Source organism: Amblyraja radiata, chromosome 24 (assembly GCF_010909765.2).
Source record: "Amblyraja radiata isolate CabotCenter1 chromosome 24, sAmbRad1.1.pri, whole genome shotgun sequence".
Classification (NCBI taxonomy): Eukaryota; Metazoa; Chordata; class Chondrichthyes; order Rajiformes; family Rajidae; genus Amblyraja; species Amblyraja radiata.
In genome coordinates, this window is record NC_045979.1 from 14,129,854 (window position 1) to 14,156,162 (window position 26,309).

General features: G+C 42.6%; 1 protein-coding gene and 1 long non-coding RNA gene across 11 annotated transcripts in view; one reads left to right on the top strand and one right to left on the bottom strand.

Moving 5' to 3' along the window:
- Positions 1-26,309, bottom strand: part of nav1 (neuron navigator 1) — a 513,650-nt gene that overhangs the window by 206,080 nt on the left and 281,261 nt on the right. The gene's annotated exons all lie outside the window — the stretch shown is intronic.
- LOC116986779 lies at positions 468-16,352 on the top strand. The gene is made up of 3 exons (XR_004415569.1): positions 468-519; positions 14,099-14,101; positions 16,336-16,352. It is a non-coding gene; the product is annotated as an uncharacterized LOC116986779 (long non-coding RNA).

Here is a 26,309-nt window from a genome sequence, read left to right on the forward strand (position 1 = left end):
CTAAGACATCTTTTGTTTCATCAGATGGGAATTGTACCATCGTGAGCCAACTGGCTGTGGTCTACACGAACATGACTGCAGCTGTTCACTCACAAATGCAAACCAGTATAAAGCTTTCTTAACTCTTTGAGGACTATGACAGTGTATAATATAGCATTAGTGCTCTGCGGTATCATGTGTGATTTTAGTGGCCAGGCTGCCGATCAAAATATTTATATAGCACCTTTCACGAGTGTTGGAACATCCCAAACCGCAGGCAGCCATGTACATGTACTTTAACTGCACTGAATGTTAATCACTGGTTCTAAAATCGAGAAAACTGCCGCCAATTTGCAAGCAGCAAACACCTCAGAGTAGAAATATGAAATAGAGTCAAATCATAGAGTCATGCAGCATGGAAACAAGCTCTGCACCCCGTCTTGTCCATGCCGACCAAGATGCCCCTTCTATGCTTGTCGCACCTGCCCGCATTTGGCCCATAACCGTCTAAACCGTTCCCATCCATTAACCTGGCCAAATGTCTTAAATATTCTATTGGACCTGGCTCAACTACATCCTCTGGCAGCTCATTCCATACACTCACCATGCACTTCCGTGTGAACAAATTGCCACTCCGGTTCCCATTAAATCTTTCCCGTCTCACCGTAAACCTGTGTCCTCTGGTTCTGGATTCCACTAGTCTAGAGTAAAAGTCTAGGTGACGTTCTGTGTCGAGACCCTTCTTCAGATTGAAAGACCCAAAGAAAGTTTCCGACCCAAAACGTCACCTATCCTTTTTCTCCGGAGATAATCTGCTGAGTAACTCCAGAAATTTGTGTCTATCTTGGCTAGAAAGCAGCATCTGCAGTTCTTTGTTTCTACATGGAACTACAGATGCTGGAATCTTGTACAGAACACAGTGTTGGAGTAATTCAACAGCTCAGACCAAAGAAGGGTCACGACCCGAAACGCCACCTCTCCGTGTCCTTCAGAGATGTTGCCTGACCTGCTGCGTTACTCCAGCACTTTATGTTCTTCACATGACTTCAATGTGATTAACCCTTAAATGTCCTAGCAAACAACTCTGTTCACATGCAGTTATGGACGACCAATAAATGTTGGCCTTACTAGCTGAGCTCAAATCTTTAATAAAGACATAAATAAATGGAAAAGTCCTATCTGCAATGTTATGAACTTTTTTTTCAGTCCAGTTGTAAAGGGATGGTATGCAAAGAGTTAATTCCAATTGCAGTTGTCTGCATAATCACAGGTCCAAACATGGGTTGTGTTTGGAATAGTTTACATCCACTAACATTTGGATGACTTCTTCACCAGACAGTTTGTTAAAGGTTTCTTGTTTACTAATTTACACAGCAGAAGCATTTATGTTTGTCTTGGATCATTTTTAGCTGTTTTTTTTATTGTCGAAAGCAATATTAACAAGAGAACTGTTGACTTTCTTGTAAGTAAATAAACTACCTATTTTCATGTAAAAAGACACTTAGTAAAATTTAAATAACAAAGCTATGTTAGCAAAAAGAGCAATTTAAAAAAAATTATACAGTTCTACTGACTAGATAGTCTTCAATCAGATTTGCAAGGTTTATTGAATGTATTTTGTCCTGGATGAAAGTGGCTACAGAATAAGCAACATTCGGTTAAGCTTTGAAACAGTTAGATTATAATTGTACCCTTGTCAAATGTTCCTGGAAGCTACCCACAAGATCTATATTTCTTGTGCCCAACATCCCATCAATTTGAACGATGTAGCCAGGTTCACTTGGAAAGTCAGTGCAGCATAAATGTCCAAACATTGAATCATTCTCGTAATCAACTTGAGTTCTGAAAATCCTTTCAAAGCTTTTTGCTCAATAACAAAGATTTTCCTTACATGAAACAAACGCGTGACCTGCATCAAGCCAGGGAAGATTGGATTTTAAACCAAAACATGTTTTCTAAACTGGAATAAAATGTACCGTAATAAAAATTGAATGATGTTCACTTAAAGGGGACCTGGCGTTGGAGGGGGGGGGGGGCAGTGAGAGACCAACGGGGAACCTGGTGTTGGGGGGGGGGGGGGGGGGGGCAGTGAGAGAACGGGGAACCTGGTGTTGGGGGGGGCAGTGAGAGAACAGCGGGGGACCTGGTGTTGGGGGGGGGGGTGCCGAGAACAAAGGGGGACCACAGGGGACTAAATGGACCTCACTGTGACATGTCACATGTGATAATAATAAAGTATTGCTCATTCATTCATTTACGACAGTATGTACTGTTTGCCAATGTTAGCCATAGCTGACAAAACCACATAAATATTACACAATCTCCCCATCTCTACCCACAAAGAAAACCCAACTCAACAACACTGGAACTTTGCCCATAATCTAAAGTAATGATTCACACAGCACAAAAAAAATCCACAAACAATCATGAAGCATCAAAAAGCCAAAACATCTGTTGTGTGTGTTTCTGACTAAAATAATGACTTTCATATATAACAAGGTATATAATTGTAATAATTTCAACATCTATCTGTAGAACAATATATTTTATCACATTCATGATGGAGAATTCTATGTTGCCTCAGTATCAATTCTGTACAACATATATTTGCGATAAAATATCTGCTTTCTTTATGAAACCACTATTCCTATATAAAGCACTTTATTGGACAGCAAAGTTGAATGTTCTATAGCTGCTGTCAAGGAAGATCAGAAAGGTTTAAACAAGATTTGAAGACCTCCAGAATCAATAATAGCTGTTCCTAACTTGGTATTAATTAGAAATTTTAATTTTTATTTCATGACGAGATATTTTTTTTTAAATGCTTACTTCACTTGGTTTCAACAGAACACTCTACCAAACATTTCTTGGAAATAATTTACTTATTTACTTGGAAATTGGAAAATCCTACTGTATCATGTAACGTTTCATCAGAATAGCGTTAAACATAGATAATTAGCTGATATATTTTAATACAATTAATGCTGATATTTAACATTAAAAACATTGTATGAAATATTGTGGAAAACAGTTATTATAAAATAATGAATAATATTTCTTATATCTGACCACAGAGAAATTTAAAAAGTAGCCTTGCTCGGCCTTCTTAATGTAATAAAAGCTCTTCTTAAGACATCTATGTAAATTAACACACTAACTAAAAGACTGCATTGGACTGTATGAAAATACACAAGGAACTACAGAAGGCACACTGCACTTCCAAAAAGATTGGAAATGTCAATTGAAATCTGTGATCGAGAAGCCTTAAAGAAGGGAAAACATAAAGAGTGGCAGCAAAAATGGGAGATTAATGAAAATAAATGATTGGACATAGACGCACTTTGTCTCCTCTCACCTTGTCCGTACTATGTTGTGCAGCTTTCAAAATTAATGCACCATGTACCAAGTTATCTCCTATTCCTTTCCAACAATGCATGTTACAAAGTAAACCAAGAATTGAACAGTGTTAAGTAATTACTTTCTTGCTTATCTTTCAAATATTATTTTGTACTTTACCTTATTATCTCTTGTCTTGAATGCTATATGAAGTTCAGACGGAATAGCCAGCCTGGAGCTGACGATTAGGAGGTGGTTCTACCCCTGGGATACTGGAAACAATGGCCTCTGCTCAGCCACCACCTAGTTACCTGGGTTAATTCACACATCTCAAATACATGGCTGCCTGCAGAAAGCTACACATTTAGTTTATTTCCAGATTAGGGCTGAGGTGACAGTTCAAAATTTCAGGGAAATCAAAGAATTTGTAGATCAGACAGACTATCTACTGCATTGGTGACCCTCAGTCTATCTTTGATCGGACTTTACTGGCTTTTCCTTGCACTAAACGTTATTCCCTTATCATGTATCTATATACTGTAAATGGTTTTATTGTAATCATGTATTGTCTTTACGCTGCCTGGATAGCACGCAACAAAAAGCTTCTCATGGTACCTCTACCTCGGTACATGTGACAATAAACTAAACTGAACTGCACTGGCTGGGAAGGTCTGAAGATGAAACATGTTGAAAAATATGCGGCGACCATAATTAGGCCGCGTCTAGTTCCCAGAATGTGAGAACTCCACACGACCATGAAGTCAACTCCCCGGTAACCACCCATGAACATGTGGCGACCATGTGGCGACTGCTTAGTCTCCTGCAGTCGCCTAAAATGTCGCCGAAGTGGGACAGGCCCATTACTCGTTTTCTCATGATAATTAGGAATGGGCAATTGAATATAGAATAACTAACATAGAACTGTACACTGCAGGAACAGGCCATTCAGCCCACAACGTCCATGCCACATGTGATGTCAAGTTCAATCAAATTCCTCTGTTTGCACGTGACCGTATCCCGCCGTTCCCTGCATATCCATGTGCTCACCTGTCCTTGTCAGCATGGAGTCTATCGTGAGAATAAAGAGCTCTCAGCTTCTATGAGAACCTCGAGGAGAACCTAATTGTAGGGTATGGAACATAGGAACTGCAGATGCTGCTCAGCAAAAAAATGACGCAAAGTGCTGGTGCAAATCAGCGGGTCAGGCAGCATCTCTGGAGAACATGGATAGGCAACATTTCGGGATCCGGGATCAACACTTGTGTCTGAAGAAAGGTCACTTATCCATGTTCTCCAGAGATGCTGCCTGACCCGCTGTGTTGCTCCAACTCTTTGTGTTGAAGAATATGGAGTAGGGTTTGTTCTGTGAGTTTTGCTGGTTTGGGGAACCTAGTATAATAATACCCTTATTTACATTGCAGCAAGTGTCCCCAAGGACACCCATTGTCTCCAAGATACCATTTCAAAGCAAAACAATCAATAAATTCAAATAGAATTAGAATTAGAATAAGGAGTTAGTGGTGGACTTTAGGAGCAGAGGAACACCCCTGTCCCCTGCTCCATTAAGGGTGTGGATGTGTAGTTTACCAAGGAGTACAATTACCTTGGAGTTTACCTAGACAGTAAACTGGGCTGGTCCAGGAATGCTGAGGCATTGTATAAGAGGCAGAGTCCTCTGTACTTTCTGAGGAGGTCTGCTCTTTCAAAGTCTGCAGTAAGTTGCTGCAGATGTTCTGTCAATTGATGGCAGCCACTGCCATCTTTTTCACTGTCGTGTGCTGGAGTAGCTGGGTGAGGGCCACAGACGCCAACAGAATTAACAAGCTCATCAGGAAGGCTGACTCCATCCTGGGGGTGGAGTTGGATACACTGGAGATGGTCTTGGAGGGGAGGATGTTCCTCAAACTGCGGAGCATCTTGGACAATGTAGCTCACCCCTGCCGTGGTCAACCTGAGGTGCACCTTCAGAAACGAACTGCAGCACAGAACGCCCACAGGAGATCCATTTTCCCTGTGGCTATTGAACTGTACAAATCCTCCCCCTTCTGTCATGGGGTAGACAGTCTTTGAACAATCCCAATCCTGTACTTTAATTTCATATTTCATGTTTCATGTATCTTGACGTGTTTTATGACTGTTGGCAGACCAATTTCCCTCCTGGGATAAATAAAGTTCTATCGTATCGTATCGTAGAAAAGTTTTGCAGGAGCTAAATTCCACTTGGAAATGTACACAAGGTGTAATGATTTCAAGAAATAAATTTGAAAAAAGAGAATTATCTTATTTACACCTAGCTTGAATTATGTGACTGTATTAATTTAATTTCATTACTTTTTTTTACTTTTTAGTCCCACTGGGGCTTAGATTTACATTAATATATTTCTTTTTCAATACAGAAAGACTTACCATTTGCTCATTGCTAATTACTTCTGCAGCAAGCATTCTGTCTGACAAAAAAGGAAACTATTAATATAATTAATACCCAATGATTTGACACCGCCCTTTAAAGTGAAGTAAAATATTTTCCTGTCCCTTGTGCCTTGTTACCTTGTGAAATTGTGTCACAACCAGTCAGACATCACATAAGCAGATAATTTCTTTAAGATGTCGAGTTTATTTGGACTATATTTGGCAGTAGGTGAACCACAACTTTGCTATAAAAATTTCAGCCGCTTTAGCAGAACTGCAGAAGTTTAAGCAAAAGTGTAGTTCTCAGTGAAAACCAGGTAAATTATTTTGTTGTTCATTTGAAGTAAACAACAACTCTTGTAAAACTAAAGTTATAAGGTTTGTTAGAGAGTACTCTAGTAGTTTGCTGAAAGTACTGCTAAATACTAACCCTGTAATGGGAGGACACCCCTTTAGGTCCGCGGGGCGTGGACTTAACATCGGAACCGATCCCTTGCCTGGGATCGACGCTCCAACCGCGGCCTGTGGACTTTATCATCAGGAGCTTACTGACCCGGGTAAGAGACCTATGTCGGGAGCTCCAAAACCCGCACAACGTTCGACAAGCCCCGACCCGGGGTCAGATCGCCCGGCGCGGCAAGCTGACATCTCCCCGATGCAGGAGCTTGATTGCCCCGACGAGGAGGCCCGCCCCCGGCTACGGGCGTAAGATCATCCCGTAAACGGAAGGTTACAGGCCCCAGACTGCTGGAGGGAAGAGATTGAACTATTTTTTGCCTTCCATCACATTGAGTAATGTGGAGGAGTCACTGTGGTGGTTGTTTATGTTAAAATGTATTTTGTGTGTTCTGTTGCTTTTTATTAGTATGACTTGAATTGAATTGAATTGAATTGAATTGAATTGAATTGAATTCTTCGTATGTTGCAAAACATACTTGGCTAATAAAGTATGATTATGATTCTTATATGCCTTTTATGAATACGATCTCATAATCTTTGCATTGGGTTAGATGAAAACCTTAGTACACAGGAGAGAAAATCTAATTTAGAATCTAAATCAATGTACTTTATCAACACTTAAAGAATCACCTAGATATTCTTTGTTTCACGAGGCAGGTACAATAACAACACTGAAGAGACATTTTGGCCAGTTATTTGGATAGGAAAGTTTTAGAGGGATACTAGACTAAGTGGGACCCGTTGGGTCCCAGCATCACACGGGAGGGCTGGTCACCAACGCAATATTCCACCTCTCCACCAATTCCAATATTGCTCGCCAGTGGGGGGGGCTGTCTCTTGCGCTAGTATGAGTGTTGCGGGCCGAAGGTACTGGTTTCCAGAGGGCTAGTATAGACATTGTGGGCCGAATGGATTCTTGGGCTGGCATCCAACTGTTGCAACGATTTTAAAAGCCAAGCCAAGGCAAACAATTGGGCTGCAGTCATCTGACAACCAAAATTCATTTTGTGAACACAAACTTGTTAAAAAGGCAAGGCAAACAATTGGGCTGCAGCCACCCGACAACCAAAATTCATTTTGTGAACACAAACTTGTTAAAAAGGCGAGGCAAACAATTGGGCTGCAGCCACATTACAGCCTCATCGCTGGGACTCACCGTGGAATAGACGTGCGTTCAGTGTTACTCGCAGCTCAGAGAGCCGTGATCCTCTCGCTTCCTGGGTCTGGCAGAGACTGAGTGAGGTACTACACTTCCGGGTTTTATAGTCCTTCCCCCTGCCGCCAGTGGGGGCAGCAGAGAGAATGGGGAATTTTTAAACAACACTTATATCTCTCTGATTTTTCATCGATGGGAAAAATCCTCTGGACCCGGAAGGCGGAAGGGGGCACTGAGCGAAGTGGCCAAAAATGACGGCCGTAGGTGGCGACGTTCTCTCGGAAATCGCAGCACAGTGGGCCAAAAGCAATCAAGATCAGACTTTTAGTAATATAGATGGGCCAAACATGGCTAGGTGGGAATAATGTAGATGGGGCATCTTGGTCTGCATGGGCAAGTTGGGCCGAAGAGCTTGTTTCCGTGCTGCATTACTCCAGGACTTTATATCCTCTCTCCAATAAAGCAAACCTTATTGCAAAATGAATGGCTCACAGTAATGAAATGTGCCACAGCACAAGATGCAGTATATCAGTTCCCTTCACTGGTGAAAACTCCACTTCCTTAACTTAGCTGGAGTGAAGGTAAAGGCATTTACCATGACGATAAACCTTTAACAAGTCCTCATCAAAACATGCTTATTGCTTCATTTGCATTATCAGTTAACCATAAGGAACACATGCAGGGCATCCATGTAAAATTCAAGTGTGTAGGAATGAACTGCGAAGGTTAAATGCAAAGATAGACACAAAACACTGGAGTAACTCAGCGGGTCAGACAGCATCTCTGGAGAAAAAGAATGGGTGTTGTTTCGGGTTGAGACACTTCTTCAGACTCTTCTTCACCCTGAAGAAGGGTCTCGACTGGAAACGTCACCCATTCCTTCTCTCCAGAGATGGTTCCTATCCATCTGAGTTACTCCAGCTTTTTGTGTCTACCTTCATTCTAAATAAAAGATATGATCAACAGTTCATGTTTAAAAGCTAACAATCTGCAGCAATAAGGAAACCTTCCTTGAATTTTACATGAAGATAGACACAAAAGGCTGGAGTAACTCAGCGGGTACTTTTTGTGCCCATCTTCGGTTTAAACCAGCATCTGCAGTTCCTTCCTACACGTGCCTTTTATTTTAGCCATGCGAAATAAACATTGAATTCAGGTCATGGAAAATAAAAGGCATTTGCTGCTTCTTTACCTATCAGAAATAAAATCTCCACAAGATACACAAGCACCTAATCCCTGCACCCCAAAGGACATTAAACATTCTGAGATAAACTCACCGCTGTAAAATGAGTTTATGTTACGCTAGATGGTTGAAGTGGTAAACGTTAACTGATGTTGCACAGTTGTGTGGAACTGTTTTAATGACTCTCAAATAAGCGAGAAAGATTTATTCATTCGAGTTAACTTTTTTACGGATAATTGAGAACATTAAACCGGAGGTATAAATTCTTTGCATCTACTTCACAATTAAGTGTCTGATAAAACAGCATTGCAGAAAAACGAGAAAACAATATGCTTCAGTTTTTCTGACACAGATGTTAATATTTAATTTAAAAGTATATGTGAAGCATGGGTAAACTTTTCAATGAAAGTAAGGATCTGGAATAACGCTATACCAAACTATTTTAATTGCTTACAGCCGATGTCTACTTGCAAGTCCATATGATAAAATTATTAACATGCAGTTGCAAACTAATTTTGTAAAGAAGGTTTTAATGTGGTTGAAGAAGGAATCATGCACCAAAAATATTTGTATGGAGTCAATCTTTGGCTTGACCCAAGTTACATAAATCAAGAACTATATAAATATTTTACCTATGAGCATACACTAAAATAAATTAATTTAATGAAAGTTGTAATAATAACAATCAATAAGGGCACGTAAAAGCATTCAATCCGTTTGCCCAAGTAAAAATAAAAGGATAGCACTGGCTTCGGTTTTCCATTTGACACATTTGAAGAAAAATTAATCTTTCATAATCCTACACTAATGGAGGGAAAAATGTTTATTCCCTGCATGTCTTTATGCAATCTCTTTCAAATCAATAACAACCATTAGCAAAGAACAGCTAGCTGTGTTCAATGAACGAGTCTTGGTATCAAGAGTCCAATGTACTAATGGACAGAATAATTTACATCCTGATCTTTGCCTCCTGAAGTGTTTCAAACACCAGGGGGCAAAGTGGCGCATATGGTAGAGCCGCCACCTCACAGCACCAGAGATCTAGGTTCGATCCTGATCTCGGGTGCTGTCTGCTGGAGTTTGCATATTCTCTCTGTGAATACGTGGGTTTCCCCTAGATGCTCACGTTTCTTCCCACATCCCAAAGACATGCGGGTCTGTAGGTCAATTGGCTCCTGTTAATTGTTCCCAAGTGTGTAGGGTGTAGATGAGAAAGTGGGATAACATAGAACTCGTGTGAATGGGTGATCGATGGTCGGCATGGACTCGGTGGGCTGAAGGGCCTGTTTTCAAGCTGTGTCTCTACACTAAACTAACCACAGCAGTGGGATGATTAATTGGAACCGATTTAAATTGGCTCCAAAAGTCTTTGTCAGAAAATTAGGCACAGCTTTGCCCAGAAATAGTCATGTACCGTAAAAGTCGCGTTGCAAATGGCATATATGAAATGTCATGTCCTATCTGGCAATACTAGTCAGATCCCTAACACAACAGAAGGGTCTCGACCCGAAACGTCACCCCTTCCTTCTCTCCAGAGATGCTTCCTGTCCTGCTGAGTTACCCCAGCATTTTGTGTCGATCTTCGGTTTAAACCAGCATCTGCAGTTCCTTCCTACACATTGTAAATTTTCAGCTAGACATATTAATCTTTGTCCCCTTCATTCAAAAACAAGTTTTGTGAGCTGTTGGCCAAAGGAAGGTGGAAGAATAGTGGTGGGCACATTAGGGCCGGGCATTTTGGGTGAGAGTGAGACTAGGAAATGGAGACCAACAATCTACATCGGTGAAGGACCATCATGTACGAAGGGACCAGCGAGGAAAAGAGTGTCATTGTACTTGATCAAGGTTGGTGGGTACTGTTGGGGAGGGCAAAGAGAACCATTGAGAAACCAAGCACATCCGGTAGGGGAGACTTAGTATGGAAGTTAGCTTGGAGATTGGGGGTTGTTCAGTAGGTGGTGGGTGGAAGGATGCAGATACACATTTCACATCCTCAAGCAATGGCCAGGAATGCACACCAATGCCTCAACTTCCTTAGAAGGCTTAGGAAGTTCGGCACATCCCGAACAACTCTCACCAACTTCTACAGATGTGCTGTAGAAAGCATTTTATCAGGGTGCATCACAGCATGGTTTGAGAACAGCTCCATCCAAGACCGCAAGAAATTGCTGAGAATTGTGGACGAAGCCCAGACCGTCACACAAACCAACCTCCCTTCCATTGACTCCATTTACATCTCATGCTGCCTCGGCAAGGCCAACAGCATAATCAAGGATGAGCCACGCCCCGACCACTCCCTCTTATCCCTTCACCTATCAAGCAAGAGCTATAAAAGTGTGAAAACGCACACCTCCAGATCCAGGGTCTGTTTCTTCCCAGCAGCTAGCAGGCAAGTAAACCATCCTACCAACAACTAGAGAGCAGTCCTGAGCAACTATCTACCTCATTGGAGACTCTTGGACTATCTTTGATCAGACTTTACTGGACTTTATCTTGCACTAAATTTAACTCGTTATTCCTTTTATCACGTATCTGTACACTGCAGATGGCTGGACTGTAAATATCTATGTCTTTCCGCTGACTGATTAGCACACAACACAAGCTTTTCACTGTACCTCGGTGCACGTGACAATAAACCAAACTAAAGATGAAATTTAGAAAGGATAGGAGGGGGGGGGGGGGGGGGGGAAGCAATAATTAAATTTAACTTCCCTACAGACCTCCCATTTGGATCCTGAAACTTTAAGACCATGTTGTCCCACATATATCCGACAATATATCCCCACGTTATCTTGCCAATTCATGAAGGGATGCCGCTTGGAGAATTATGCCATTAACTCACATCTTGATGCAAAAAAGCTTTGTATGGGTCTCAAGAGTGGAAGAACTCTGAATAATTTAAATGATTAAAATGATTTAAAACATGCTAAATGCCTTTGTAATAATTAGTACAAGGAACTGCAGATGCTGATTTACTAAAGAAGACACAAAGTGCTGGAATAACTCAGTGAGTCAGGCAGCATCTCGTCAACGTGGATAGGTGATGTTTTCAGTTGGGACAGTTCTTCAGACTCATTGTAGGGGGGGGGGGAAAGATAGCTGGAAGGGAGGAGGGGCAGGACAAAGTGACAAAGCCTGGCAGGAAATAGGTAAAATCAGGTGACAAGGTGTTTTTAACCTATTAGCCCTCAGCCTCGTCCTGCCTCCACTCCTCCTGCTCTCCAGCTTTCTCCCCCGCCCCAACAATCACTCTGAAGAAGGGTCACAATCTGAAACATCACCTATCCATGTTCTCCTGACATGCTGCCTGCCCTGCAGAGTTCATTCGCGATAGGAGCAGAATTAGGCCATTCAGCCCATCATGTCTACTCCGCCACTTAATGCAGCACTTTGTTATTTTCCCCAGTAATACCTTTGCTGCAATTTACTCACGGAAAAAATATATATTTTCTTTCTCTGATATATTGTATTAATGAAATGAATTACCAGGTAATCATTTTTTCTGAAAACACACTTGTGATAAACCAGAAACAAAAAGTAATTTAGGCTTATTGGGCAACATGAGAATAGGCAGTGAAGCATGCTACCAAAAACTAACCCAATTTAAAATTCCTAAATTGGTCACTTGGGAGCATATTCTGCTTCTCAAGGCTCTTATAGAAACCCCTGAGAAATACAATTTCAAAATAAAATAACATTTGTACAGTGATACTTTTTCTTATAAAGAGTAAGTTACATCTTAATGGATCTCACAAACATAATACCAAAATATTTCATGCTGGAATTTCCATTATTTGGTATTTTATTGGTATTTTTTAACAAATACTACATTCAAAAATGAGGGCAGATGTATTAAGGGATTTTCTCTGAATTAATTGAACGTGGTTTTGAAACTATGAAACCTCCAACAAGTGGACTTTCCAATTTATAAGACGATAAGACCACAAGACATAGGGGCAGAATTAGACCATTCAGCCCATCGAGCCTACTGCCATTCAATCCCGGCTGACTTATTTTTCCTTCTCAACCCCATTCTCCTGCCTTCTTCCTGTAACCTTTGACACCCCTACTATTCAAGAATCCATCAATCTCCGCATTAAAAATACCAAATGACTTGGCCTCCACAGCCGCCTGTGGCAGTGAGCTCCACAGGTTCACCATCCTCTTGCTAAAGAAATTCCTCCTCATCTCCATTCTGAAGATATATGTCCTTTTACGCAAGGTAATATATGAATCGGATGTATGAGGAGACACCAAACAATTCACACAATCTTTCTGCGAATAACAAGTTTTCTCATTTATACCAAGTACATACTGTCAACTTATTTTTATTAATGAAATGTGTCTCTTTGTGCCTGGAGGGACTCAGCAGGTCGGCCAAACATGTGTGGAGGGTCTGCCACAGATGTTGCCTGACATTAAATAGCCAGTCCCACTTACGCAAGTTTTTTTGGCGACTTGCCGGCACCTGTCATAGCCGCAGCAGGTCGCTGAAAATTTCAAAATGTTGAAAATCCAGCGGCGACCAGAAAAAGGTACGACTCTTTGGGTGAATACTCATGACCAAACAGGCGTCACCCCACGACATGTCGCCTGTAGGGCGCTGACCTGTGCGCGGCTGCCCAGCCAGCAGCTGTCTGTCTTTTCATCTTTTTTTTATTTTTAGTTAGTTAAAGTGTTTTTGTTTCTGGAGTTCTAGACCTTTTTATGTGGGGGGTGGGGGGGGGGGGGAAGGGGGAAACTACCTTTCAGGGTCCCTACCTGGTCGGAGAGGCAGCTTTTCTCCGGGCTGCAGTTTCGACCCGTCCTCGCGGCCTACCAGCGGGCCTGGAGCGGTGTTTCCTGACGGGGACCGCCCAGAACCACGGCTTCGGCAGCGGCACAGCGCTGGAGCGCTATCGTGGAGCGGGTGATGCCTTGCCTGGGTCGCCGCGCTGGAGCTCCGGTGAGCTGAAGACCGCCGGGAACAACATTGCGGAGCTGCGGGACTGAGGAGCGGCCAGCCGCGGGCGGCGGCGCTGAACTTTACACCGGGAGCCTGGGATCTCGCGACGAGATTGCCAGTAGTGGAGCTCCAACCGGCGCGGCCTTGTTGGCTTTGGAAGCCGCGGCCTCCAGTACGGAAGCGGCCGTTCCAGGGTTCCCATGCCGCTGTGAGGACTCTCCCGATGCCGGAGCACCATCACCCGGCGAGAACGGCCAGGAACATCGGGCCTCCGTAGAGGCAACTGTGGAGGCCTCAATTGGCTCGACTATGGGTGAACTGGGGTTGGGGACTGGACTTTGTGCCTTCCCTCATGGTGGGAGCCATTGTGGGGGGATGTTCATTATGTTTAAATCTCTTATTAATGTTATGTCTGTATTCTTTCTTTATGTGCTGCATTGGCAAGAAGCATTTCACTACACCTAGGTGTATGTGACCAATAAATAACCTTTGAACCTTTGAACCTTTGAGCCTTTGAGTAATCGCCCAAACCTTTTTCTGGTCGCTGCTGGATTTTCAACATTTTGAAACATTTCGGCGACCTGCTGCGGCTATGACAGGTGCTGGCAAGTCGCCAAAAACATCGCGTAAGGCCGTTATCTTCTTCCAGCAGTTTGTTATTCACTCGTAACTTCCCTGATCCTCTTTAGCCATGACTCTGATAGACCTCCTCGATAATATGCTCGCCTTAATGCTGAGGCAAAGTACAATAAACCCTTGTTTTAATGGACCTCTTTATAAGGGATTTTGGTTATGGCGGATGGATCTACCGACTACTGCTGATTCCAACCTCGGCTCACAAGGTTCACCAGCAAACCCCTCGTCACCAGATGCCCCATAACCGTCTGAGTGATGCGTTTTTTTAATCACCGCTCATGTTGTTGCCCTGGATATGATGAGCTGAGTCACCATGGGGCTCCCTCCCCTCTCACCAGCTGCTGCATTTTCCTGCTGTCCGTCGCTTGGTCTACTCGGCCCCTCCCTCCCTCCCTCCCTCCACTGCTAACCCACTATTCCTCCTTCTCCCTGAGTCGTCGACATACTCCGTCTTGGAAGACGACGGGGATCGCGGGGGAGAAGGAGGAGGAGGCAGTGGTGGAGCGGGGAAAGGACAAAGTCACAGCCGACAGAAAGAAGCGGCAGCTGGTGGGAGGGGAGGGAGCATCCTGTTGACCGAGCACATCCTGTCGACGGTGGCGGCCTGAGAAAAGCGCTGTCCACAAGGGCTACAACGTGAGCCCCAACAACAGCCCAGTCAAACGGAGTCAAACGGACCGTGAAGTGGGTGAAGTGGGTGAAGAAGGGTTCGCTGGTGCTGACCAGTGGCATTGGCACCTAGTTTTAAGGTGAAACAACACAAAGTGTTGGAGTAACTCAGCAGACTGAATCAATCTGAAGAAACGTCACTTATCCATGTTCTCCAGCAACTCTGTGCCACCGTGCCATCCTGCTTGGCACAGACATTGTGCTGTGCTGTTCTATGTTCCATGAAAGTGCAACAATACTGCTCGTTCCCTCCAAATTGCACAACATCCTGGCTTGGAAATGGATCAATGGTCCGTCCCTACTGGGTCCAATTCCTGAAACTCTCTCGTCAACAGCAGTGTGGGAGAATTCTCACCAAATCCCATGGAACAGCAGCATTGTTAAATTACATTTCGTTCTGGATACTTTTCTGGTATTTTGTTTGAATCGTTTTAACCCTGGCTCATATTATTTCTTGCTCTGCTGGTTATATATTTCACTTAATAGAACAGCATGGTTTTTTTCCCTTGCAATTTGCTTTTGCTTTCCTTCCAGCCTTCTGAGAAAAGTTCCATATTATTCTTATAATTGGACAGTAGCAGCAACACCTACCCCAATACGAGCTAAACATTTCTCCCACAGGTTCTGTATAATGCATTGAACTCTGGTTTTCAGCCAAAGTATTCACAGATGTATTCTGTAAAAGCAGCAGCATAAATCCCCGTGTATCAGTTTTATGAGACCCAAAGTGTCAAATGTTTCTTATTCATTTGTGTATGAGCTCCAACTATTGCTTCCCTCAAACTGCAATGTTGTTGAGCCATTTGTATTGACAGCACAATCTGTTCCACTGATGTCAAAAATAAAGACTATGCACAGATTTTGATTGTGGTTCTGTGACTTTTTCCCCCCCAGTCATTTGGCTCGGATCCACGGTGAAGACCAGCGAACTAAAACGCCTGTGGACTGCGGTACACTTGACTGCATTCGATATCAAGAATCAGCTGCATCCGTTCACCAGATGTGTCGCATATCTTGTGGTGTCTTGCCCCACAAAGCATGGCCAACGACCAGTGAAGCTCATCAACAGATGGAGATGTGGAATAACCCACTCTGAATCAATTAAGGTAAATTCTTAATGGAAAGTCATCACTTGATTGAAGCTAAATAAATCCTTACAAATATACAGGACAGCTTGGTCCCAATGAATCTTCAACTCAAAAAAATACCCATGGAGCCACATGGAGTCATTCAGCCCAACTCATCCATGCCAAACAAAATGCCCCATCTAAAGATGGACACAAAGTGTTGCAGTAACTCAATAGGTCAGGCAGTATCGCCGGAGGACAAGGACAGGTGACTTTCAGACTTGTCTAAAGAAGGGTCCCAACCTGAAACGTCACCTATCCTTTTTCTCTGAAGATGCTGCCTGACCGGCTGAGTTATTCCAGCACTTTGTGTTTATCTTAGCTATAAACCATCATCTGCAGTTCCTTGTTTCTACATGCCCCATTTAAGCTAGTACTATTTGCCTGCATTTGCCCCATATCTTTCTTAACCTTTTCCTATCCATGAATCTGTGAGTTTTAAAAGTTGTTATAATACCTGCCTCAACTACCTCCTCTGGCAGTTTGTTCCATATATCCACCACCCTTCATGGGGATTAACAATCACTGGGAAACTAAGTGATTTTTTTTCTTTGACTTGATGTGGATATCGTTGGTACAGTCAGAATTTTTAGAACACTTGAAATGTCCTTGAAATTATTTTGATACGCTATCTCAAGAGTCAAGAGTGTTTTATTGCCAAGTGTGCCAGTTAGAACAATGATATTCTTACTTGCTGCAACACAACAGAATATGTAAACATAGTACACTGTAAACAATATGATAAACGAGAGAGGAAAAAAGTTCAGTGTGTATATACACACAACTCACAAGTACTCACATATATATATATATATATATAAAATATATATGCATATCCATATATATATATGTATATATGGATATACATACACACATACTCAAAAAACAAACAATAGTAATGCAATAATAATAATAATAACAATAATACTAATAATAATATTGTAGTTCAGAGCTTATTTGAGGTTGTAGCGTTTAATAGCCTGATGGCTGTAGGGAAGAAGCTGTTCCTGAACCTGGACGTTATAGTTTTCAGGCTCCTGTACCTTCTTCCGATGGCAGGGGTGAAATTAGTGTGTGGCCAGGATGGCATGGGTCTCTGATGATGCTGACTGTGTTTTTGAGGCAGCGACTCCGATAAGTCCCTTCGATGGTGGGGAGGTCGGAGCCGGTGATGGACTGGGCAGTGTTCACAACGTATTGCAGTCTTTTCCGCTTTTGGGCGTTCAAGTAGCCGAACCAGGTCATGATGCAACCAGTCAATATGCTCTCGACTGTACACCTGAAGAAGTTCAAGAGAATCCTCTGTGACATACTGAATCTCCGTAATCTTCTCAGGAAGTAGAGACGTTGATGTGCTTTATTTATAATTGCATCAGTGTGCTGGGTCCAGGAAAGATCTTCGGAAAAATGCACGGTCAGGAATTTGAAGCTTTTGACTCGGCAATCATTGATATAAACAGGATTGTGGTGCCTCACCTTTCCTCTTCCTAAGTCCACAATCAGTTCATTGGTTTTACTAATGTTGAGAGCCAGGTTGTTGTGCTGGCATCATTTGGTCAATCTGTCGATCTCACTTCTATACTCTGGCTCTTCACCATCTGTAATTCTTCCAACAACGGTGGTGTCGTCGGCGAATTTGAAGATGGAGTTCGCACTGCGTCCGGCTACACAGTCACGAGTTTAGGGTGAGTAGAGCAGGCGGCTGAGCACGCAGCCTTGAGGTGCTCCTGTACTGATTGTTAATGTGGAAGAAGTATTTCTGCCAATTCGAACAGACTGTGGTCTGTGGATGAGGAAGTCAAGGATCCAATTGCAGAGGGATGCGCAGAGACCCAGTTCCATGAGCATCGTAACCAGCTGGAGGAAGGTTTTTTATTTGGAAACGTCAGAAGTGTGAAGCCCACAGCTGGTTGCACACATTATGATTAGCCGTACATTTTACTACTGGAAACATTTACATATGCCTCAGGATGTTAAAAACACAAGTGGAACTCACTCCAATACCAGTACACAAAAGGACTATGATCAGATCCAATCTTTACCAATGATTACATCCAAGGAGGTCTGAGCAACACAATTACTGACAGTGCAACAATCAACTATTTCATGGGGACTCCAGAAATAATAATGTATGAGTATCTTAATTTATTTGCAATGTTACCAGAATTATGCATATGAACTCACAATTTCAGCAAATGGTTTCACATTTCCCAGTGGTCCAATATGGTTAACATCAGTCATCAATTTGGTAGAGGCAGGGAATTTTTATGATGGTGGCTAGGGCACTTAATTGCTATATCTGATGCTCTATATCATAGAGCCATACAGTGAGAAACAGGCCCTTCAGTCCATAAACTGCAGTGTAATAATGAGTAGGTAATATGTTTTGGTCATAATGAGTATGAGATATGTATTGGTCGTGGAGACTGGGGATAACTTTTCTGCTCTAGTCGTAGGGTCATAGAGTCATACAGCACGGAAATAGGGCCTTCAGCCCAACTTGCCCATGCTGACCAAGATGCCCCATCTACAATAGTCCCGCCTTCCTGCTTTTGGCTCATAAGCCTTTCCTATCCATGTACCATGTACCAAATGATGTTCATTAGTGCTGGAGTAACTCAGAGGGTCAGGTGGCATCTCTGGAGAACATGGACAGGTGACATTTTGAATTGGGACTCTGCTTTGGACCAGATGGTGTTTCAGGTCAGACATGGCTTGTTTGTGATCCTCAGCTTGGACAAAAGCCTTAAGAACCATCTACACTGAGTTTACACAGGATAAATAAACATTTGGAATGCTGCTGGGGACCAATCATTTGGAAGTTAAAATCAACAGATTCATGCTAGAAACTATGAAAGCATTGAAATAATCCCAATATATGGTATCTAGTTTTTACAGGTTGATTAACAACTCCTTGCCAGCAAACTAAATTCAGTTCTCAGTTATTTGATAAACTTGATTACTCATACATTTTAATACTGAAGCAATTTGTGTTTATTTTAAAATGACCCTCTTACTGCACGAGCATAATTTGTAACTCAATAATGAATAGAGAACTCATTTATTGAAGAAGTTCTGATATGCAGTATATAATGCTTATATATGAACATGGACATTCCATATGAATCAGCGTATGAATATCTATCTTGGGACAGAGTTTGCTGAAGTACAGACTTGGTATGGCTCTTTATATTTTTCAGATCTTTAGTGGAATTTTAAGTTGGTAATGATATATCAAGTTCAAAAGGACATCTGGGATATTTGTCAACAACAGGACAATGAATGTCTTTGATCAGTGAGGTTTGAAGCCTGAGAGATAATGAGAGGAAATATTATGCAGAGGATGAAATAGAAAACTAGGTCAATTCAATGATAAATTAGAGAAATTTATGATAAATTACTTAGAAAATAATAAATTAGTTAAATTACAGAAAGATAAAGAGAGTCAAGTGAGTCTGGGCTAAAACTAATCAAGTAACTGAACAGCATAGTAACGCAGCGGTAGAGTTGCTGCCTAACATCGCCAGAGACATGGGTTCGATCCCGACTATGGCTGCAGTCTGTACGGATTTTGAACATTCTCCCTGTGACTGGTGTGCACACATTTCTCCCGCCATCACTCATTCCCCCAGTTACCTTGCCCCTATGCCCTCCTTCGTATATTCATCTCCGATCCTCAAGTCCCTTATTTGACTTTTTATTCCCCCCTGTTTCCCCTCCCCTTATCCCCTTTCACCCATATTCCACACACCAGGTTTCAGTTTCTCTTCTTCTCTCCCCATCTGACATCCTTTGGTCACTTTTTCACCGTTAGCCTTTGTCACTTACTTCACTGCCAATTAACCCAACCTTCCTCCAACTGCATCCGCCTATCACTCGCTGGGTCTTGCCACCCCCCCCCCCCCCCCCCCCCCCCTCTCTTTTCCAACTTTTCCCCCTCTGCTCCAATCAGTCTGAACAAGGTTCCTAACCTGAATAATCCTTTCTCTGTTCCCTCCATGGATGCTACCTGACCCACTGAGTGCGTCCAGCACCTTGTGTTGTCCTCAGTAACTCTTCATTTGCTGATGCATCTGCCAAGGACACTATCGGACACTTCACATCAGTCTGAAGAAGGGTCTCGACCGGAAACGTCACCTATTCCTTCGCTCCATAGATGCTGCCTGAGTTTGTACGTTCGCCCTGTAACCGCGTGGGTTTTCTCCATGTGCTACGGTTTCCTCCCACACTCCAAAGATGTAAGGGTTTGTAGGTTAATTGGCTTTGGTAAAAAAACTGTGAATTGTCCCTAGTGTGCAGGATAGTGTTCATGTACAGTGCTGTTCGGCACAGACTCGGTGGGCCAAAGGGCCTGTTTCTGTGTTGTATCCTCAGACTCTAAATGTTCAACTCCCTGCCCATAGCACGTTATTTTTACTGACAAAAACATCTCTTCAAATATCATTACATTTTACTGGATTTACATCTTTAGCTTGCTTGCAAAATAATGAGCAAGAAATATCATTATGCTTGTGCATTTGAATAGGCGATTGATAGGGGGTGATGGATTTTGATTTTACCAAAGTTAAAATTTCATGAGAATCCTACAGTATAAATTAAATTGCGTCAACATTAAGCTTCTTTACAAAAATCTACTGAAAGACTTTGTTTAATAATATATTGGCGTATTGGGAAGAAGCAAAGTACAAATTTAGTTTGCCTGTAATATTTATTCCCCAATTACTCAGCCATACATCCTATTTTCTGAGAAATCTTTCCACAGTTTAAATTCAACCTTTTTGGAAACACTAAATACAAGAATAACAAATTACCAACGACCTATAATGCATAAGATTTTGTGTCTCACTTTTAATGTGGTTTCAATTTATGAACAGATTTAGAGTAATTATTTTAACAAAAAAAGGGGAGATGAAGCTAAAAAATGTAATCATGTCGACATAGTCCTTTGCTCCATGCTATTCAGATGACTATCAAATGACAGACTGCACACAGTGCTCTTACAGTATGTTATTTTTAATATAGCTAACAGGCATGCCATCACATTTTCAACCAGAAATCATTCTGCCCTGAACAAAGGCTGATTGTATTTATACCAATGTTCTGCACCCAATTACGTGAAGCATATTTCTGCCTCCCTTTCATTGAGCGGAGAGTTTTCAACTGCAAGAGTTTTCCCATGGCCATCCACATGCCATCTCTGAGTTCTGGGATGGTCGTCACCACAGATGATGGTTCCTGAGATGACTTTGGAACCTGACCCTGGAATCACAAATCCACCTGCAGCCAGTTACTCGTTACTTGCTGAATGAAGGTGGTTCGCTCCATTTCATTTATTTTGTTGCCCCTTTCAGCTTGAAGGGCAGAGCAGTTCTCAAAGGCAGCCACTGACCTTTGGAACATACAGCAAAAAAGAAGCTGGCTGATTTCTTGCTCTTCAGCCGATAGACTTTACTTTGGACTTTAGAGATACAGTGAGGAAACGGTTTTCATCAGATATGCTTTCAGAATGTTGCTGCAGTTATTTTTCTGACCATTGACAGGATCAATGACCTGGGTGAGTTTCGCAGAGAGGGTTTTTCTGTGGAGATGAGAAACGGACATTTGCCCACAGGTTCATCTCCAGCAGAGTTGGCGCATTAGGCTGACTTGCCTCATTGTTGGTGATGATTAGTTGAGCAAGGCTGCAGCACTGCCTTCCAGCTCCAGAGACCAAGGTTCGATCCTGATTACAGGTACAGTCTGTACAGGATTTGTACGTCCTCCCCGTGACCTACGTGGGTTTTCTCCAAGACCTTCGGTTTCCTTCCGCACTCCAAAGACGTGCAGGTTTATAGGTTAATTGGCTTGGTATAAATTTAAATTGTCCCTAGTGTATGTAGGGCAGTGTTAATGTGCGGGGATCGCTGGTCGGTGCGGACTCGGTGGACCGAAGGACCTGTTTCTGCGCTGTATCTCTAAACTAAACTAAACCTCTCCAGACTATTAAAGGTTCGGAAGGTACCACCAATGATGTGCTCAGAATTTATATTTATCCATTGACCAGCATCAATAAAACAAATTGCCGGACAGTTTAAGCAGCTGGTCACAGGTGTGGCCATCCCACAAAACTATCAATAGATGTTAGACTTTATATTACAGATACAGTGTAAAAATTGGCCCACTGAGTCCACGCCGACCAGTGATCATTCCGTACACTAGCACTATCCTACACACTAGGGACAACTCACAATTTTACCAAAGCCAATTAACCTACGAACCTGTACGTTTTTGAAGTGTGGGAGGAAACCTGATCACCCGGAGAACACCGATGTGGTCACAGGGAGAATGTACAAGCTCCGTGCAGGCAGCATTCGTAGTCAGGATCAAACCTGGGTGTCTGGTGCTTGAAGGCAGCACCGATACAGCGTATCGCCCTTAGTAACTATTGCTCTGTTGACCAAGAAAAGTTTTATATAAGGTTCTTTCACCCTGACACCCGTACTAATGGAGAATCTATCTATCTCTGCCTTAAAAAATCTACTGACCTGCCCCCCACAGCCTTCGATGGAAAATAATTCCCCAGAATCCTCCCTCCAGCAATTTATTTCACTTCTCCTCTTCTCACCACACCTGAACCACATTAGTCTTCTTTCTCACCTCCAGTCTTTATCACTCTCTCAACCCATCTCCCAACCGCTCCTCACCCGTATCCACCTATCACTTATCGCACCCACCTCCCTTCCCACCTTTCTTTTCCCTACTCCTATCAGCTTGAAGGAGGGTTCAGACCCAAAACAACGTCTATCCATTCCCTCCGCAGATGCTGCCTGACCCATTCAGTTCTTCTAGCATGTTGTGCTTTGCTCAAGATTATAAAATCTACACTTTCCTGTCTCCAAAAATAACATTTTGTTATTATGTTACATCATTTGCTACGATCACTTTTTCATCCTTGGTGGATGGTTTATAGGCGGAAATACAGGCTTGGAACTAATTAGAAGTACAAAACAATTAGTACCATCCTTACATTGATACCACTATTCTCAGAAGGCTGGAAGGAAAGCAAATCAAATCATAGGGAAATAAACCATGCCGCTCTATTAAGTGAAACAAATAACCAGCAATGCAAGAAATAATATGAGCCAGGATTAAAAAGATTCAAACGAAATACCAGAATATTATCCAGAACGAAATGTAATTTAACAATGCTGCTGTTCCATGGGATTTGGTGAGAATTCTCCACAGTGCTGTTGACGAGTTTCAGGAATTGGACCCAGCAGTAGGGAAGGACCATTGATCTATTTCCAAGCTAGGATGTTGTGCTAGGATGGAGTGAACTAGGAGTATTTATGAGGAAAAAAATGATTTGCATTTTTATAGAACATAGAACAGTACAGCACAGGAATAGGACCTTCGGCCAACAATATCTGTGCCAAACAGGGCAGCACGGTGGCGCAGCAGTAAAGCTGCTGCCTTACAGCGCCAGAGACCCGGGTTCAATCCTGACTCAGTCTGTACAGAGTTTGCATATTCTCCTCGTGATTGCGTGGGTTTTCTCTGGGTGCTCAGGTTTCCTGACACACTCCAAAGACGTACAGGTTTGTAGTTGAATTGGCTTCAGTAAGAATTGTAAATTGTCCTTAGTGTGTAGGGTAGTGCTAGCGTAAGGGGTGATCGATGGCAGTCGTGGACTCGGTGGGCCGAAGTGCCTGTTTCCGTGCTGTATCTCAAAACTAAATTAAAATAAACACTGGAGTACTTTATCTTGTATACTGCAGGCGAAGAAGGTAAGATGATTCTGTGACTAAACTTCAGTTTCATTGGGAAACTGATACAACATGGCAGATCCAAGCAATTTCCCAGCAAGCAAAATACGAGGGGTGATCTAGAGGCTTAACCTGGAAGGAGTATATGGGGTTAAAGAAGCAAAATACTGTAGATGTTGGAAATCTGAAACAATACAAAAATACTCAGGATGAGCAGTATGGATGAAAACTATTTTTATTTGGTTTCTTTATAGCCGCTGCCGGCCCTGCTGACTAATGCTAGATTTTCTGTTTTTACCTCAGAAGGTGTTGAGGTTTGAGAGTGTACAGTGGTAGGGAGGTCAAGGTCTTGAAAGGCGGCATGGTGGTACAGCGGTAGAGTTGTTGACTTACAGTCCCAGAGACCCCGGTTTGCTCCTGACTAAGGGTGTTGTCTGTACGGAGTTTGTACGTTCTCCCCGTGATCACGGTGGGCCGAAGGGCCTGTTTCCGCACCGTATCTCCAAACTAAACTAAATTAATAAAGCGGGATATCAAGGAAGAACATTTTAAACACAATACTTGACTGAATCAAAAGAATGGAAGAAAAGAATGATGGATCATAAGGCACTGGCATTGGAATATGATATTCGGCCCATCAAATCTACTCAGCCGTTTGATCATGGCTGATCCATATTTTCCCCTCAACCCCATTCTCCTGCCTTCTCCCTTTTAATGAAGAAACTATTAATTTCCACTTTAAAAATACCAAATGACTTGGTTTCGCCATCTGTGGCAATGAATTCCAGATTCACCAACCTCTGGCTAAAGAAATTCCTCCTAGTTATAGAGTCATAGAGTGATACAGTGTGGAAACAGGCCCTTCGACCCAATTCACCCACCCCTGCCAACAATGTCCCAGTTACACTCATCCCACTTGCCTGCGCTTGGTCCATATCCCTCCAAACCTGTCCTATCCATGTACCTGTCTAACTGTTTCTTAAATGATGGGATAGTCCCAGCCTCAACTACCTCCTCTGGCAACTTGTTCCATACACCCACCACCCTTTGTGTGAAAAAGTTACCTATCGGATTCCTATTAAATCTTTTCCCCTTCACCTTGAACCTATGTCGTCTGGTCCGCGATTCCCCTACTCTGGGCAAAAGACTGTGCATCTACCCGATCTATTCCTCTCATGATTTTGTACGCCTCTGTCAGTTCTCCCCTCATCCTCCTGCACTCCATGGAATAGAGACCCAGTCTGCTTAACCTCTCCCTATAGCTCACACCCTCTAGTCCTGGCACCACCCTTGTAAACCTTTTCTGAACCCCTTCAAGCTTGACAATATCTATCCTATAACATGGTGCCCAGAACTGAACACAATTTTCTAAATGTGGTCTCTATCTACCTGTGACTCGACCTTCAAGGAACCATCTCCATTCTAAAGGTATCTACTTTTATTGACAGGTTTTGCTCTTTGGTCCTAGACTCTCCCACTACCGGAAACATCTTCTCCACATCCACTCTATCTAGGCCTTAATCTGGGATGAGCAGATGTATTAAAATATGAAGACACCTTATATGTGTGGCCTCCCATAGAACTGCTGTGCATTCCTGATCTCCACTGTCCAAAAAAAATTACAATATAGACACAAAATACTGGGAGTAACTTAACAGGTCAGGCAGCATCTCTGGAGAAAATGGATAGATGACATTTCAGGTCGGCACCCTTCTTCAGACTGATTGTAGGGTCCCGACCCAAAACGTCACCTATCCATTTTCTTCAGAGATGCTGTCTGACCCTTTGAGTTACTCCAACATATTGCGTCTACTTTTGGTATAAACCAGCATTTGTAGTTCCTTTTAATTACAATATAACAATGTGGTTAAGGCACAGAAAAAGTGATATAATTAAGATTCAGAATATTTAAAAGAATGCAAAAACAAAGCGGATTCTGATGAGTAGATCTAAACAGTGGACAGTCAACAAGGAAGACAAGGTTAAAGAAGACCTTGCAAGCTGATTTTAGGTCCTCAAAGGGACGACTGAGGCCAGCTGTTTCTTTAATCCAGAACAGCAGACCTCGAGAGCAGGGACTATGCTGGAGGAGGGATAAATTAAAACTTCATTTGAGTAAATGAGATTTAAATCAATGGAGCAGGGAGACAATAGTATTGATTCATCCAAATGCAAATTACATTTCTTGCAGAAAATAATATTTGGGGGTAAGCGTGTGAGTAATTTGAGACATGGCATATGGCAAATGTATCAGGGGTCGGGAGGAACAGGTGACATTGGAACTATCGTTTGCAAAGCTTCCCATCACTAGGGATTTCCCTCGCATCGTGTCTGTGTCTTTTGTGGACTAATTGATAGAGATTGATTACCATTATTATTGTATCGTCCAATTTCCAAGAGAATGCAAAGTCAATGAGATGCTCCACAATCTAACCTCGTCCTGTAATTCACATGTAGCAACAAACAGCACCACAGACACGCCATCTTCTACACTTGGCATAGCGCTCAACATTAATTCTCCCTGATTTCGAAAAACGAATCGCCAAATGGTCAGAGCAATCACTTACTCGCAACCACACTAACCCACTGCACCATCTCTGACTTACGCTCTCAATCTTTGTAGAATTGCAAGGTGTGATGTGAATTAAATTAAATGTCTTTATAT